The following is a 1,886-nucleotide window of genomic DNA, read 5'->3' as shown; positions in this document are numbered from 1 at the left end:
CCCCCCCCCCCCCAAAAAAAATATATATGTGTATAACCGAGGGCTGGGGAGCTAGATGAGAGAGTAAAATATTTATGTGCAAGCTTGGAAGCTTGGATACCAGCATTTAGGTCTCCAGCCCCCACACACAGGACGGTTGGTGAAGTAACCTGCATTTGCTCTCAGCTGGGAAGCCAGACTAGTGAGACATCAAGCTGAGGGTTCAATAAGACCTTGCTTAATATTAAGGTGGCAAGTGAGCTAAGAAGACTTTCAACATCAGCCTTGAACTTCACATTCATGCACCCATATGTGCTCACACACACGTGGAAAAAAACTAGCTAATGCACCCTGTTGATACGGTACAGTATTGGGTATACAGTACTCCATGAAAACTTTCAAAATGTACAAGATATAATGTAGAGGATATGGCAGGGGACAGGAACATATTAAAAGATACTTTGTAGAGCTCTGACATAGCTCAGATAGCCAAAGGCACTCGTCATCCGGTGTTATAAGACCTGAATTTAACCCACACAACCCAAGTAAAAGTGGAGAGTCAAAGTTGTCTTCTGAGCTTCACATGGGTGCCGTGGCACAAGTGCCACAAACACCCATCCTATATACCCATGATAATAGTAAAAATAAACTTTAAAAGTAAAAAGACACTTTGGAGATGTAATTAACCAAGCCCAGAATGTAAGAAATGAAAGATAATTGTCCCACTTTCCTCAGTGAAGAAATGACAAGAAGAAAAAGATTAAAAGACACACAGTCCTCAGTTGGATGCTGACTTTCAAAGCCTACTCTAAAACATGAGTGGCCGGTTGCAATGGCACACACCTGCAATTCTACCTCCATAGGCAGAGGCAATGAGATGGCGTGGTCAAGGCCAGCCTGGGAGTTTGAAGACTGTGGGCTACACAGTAGGACTCGGTTTCAAAATATGTTGTTAGTAAAAACTACATGAAGAGTGACTATTTGATAGTAACATAGTTTTAAGTTTTTATATTTTAGAAATATATAATGAAGTCATTTACAAACAAAATGGTAATTTCTGAGGTTTTCTTTAAAAGAGGCTAGCAGAACAATATAGAATAATACCAATAGATATTAGAATAGGATATGATGTTCACTGTTATTTATACTTTTGTAGATATTATAAATTTTGGGTTGTAGTGGCACACACCTTTAATTCCAGCACTCAGGAGGCAGAGGCAAGCAGATCTTGGCTAGCTTGTCTACAGATCAAGTTCCAGGATGGCCAGGACTACACAGTAAAGCCCTGTCTTGAAAAACCAAAAAGAATAAATAAAATAATACAATTCAGGCAATGGGCCATGGTGGTTCTTCAGCTGCTATCTAGCCCGTAGTACTCAATAAACAGGTCATTTAAAACAAAAAGAGATGTGATTAGTAGGGGGTAGTTAGTTCAGTAACAGAACATGTGCTTAGCATGCATACAGCCTATATGCAGCCCCTAAGTAATTACAACAACCATAAAATCTAGAATAAGCTAACAGAACGAAATATATTTGTTCTTTAAAAGTCATGTAGCCAGGTGGCATAGAGGCACACACCTTTGATCCCAGCACTCAGGATAAGGCCAGGTGGACATCTGTGAGTTCTAGTACAGAGACCCTAACTCAAAAACAAACAAAAAGCATGCAGTATGCTAGAATGTAGTATCTGTGTGATGTCCCAGGAAAAGCTGTGGAGTAACTGAGGCCTCAGTGGGTGCTGTGTACTTGATTGCGTGGGGATTCTTGTACATTCGGCAAGGATATTCTAAGGCCCTACTTCTTTTTCAGAACTCCACAAACATGTTGAGTTTGATTTCCTTATCAAGGGCCAGTTTCTTCGAGTGCCCTTGGTCAAACACATGGAACTGGAGAACATTTCATCGG

This window comes from Mus caroli, chromosome 1 (assembly GCF_900094665.2).
Source record: "Mus caroli chromosome 1, CAROLI_EIJ_v1.1, whole genome shotgun sequence".
Taxonomy (NCBI): Eukaryota; Metazoa; Chordata; class Mammalia; order Rodentia; family Muridae; genus Mus; species Mus caroli.
Note: the sequence above shows the minus strand (reverse complement) of the source record.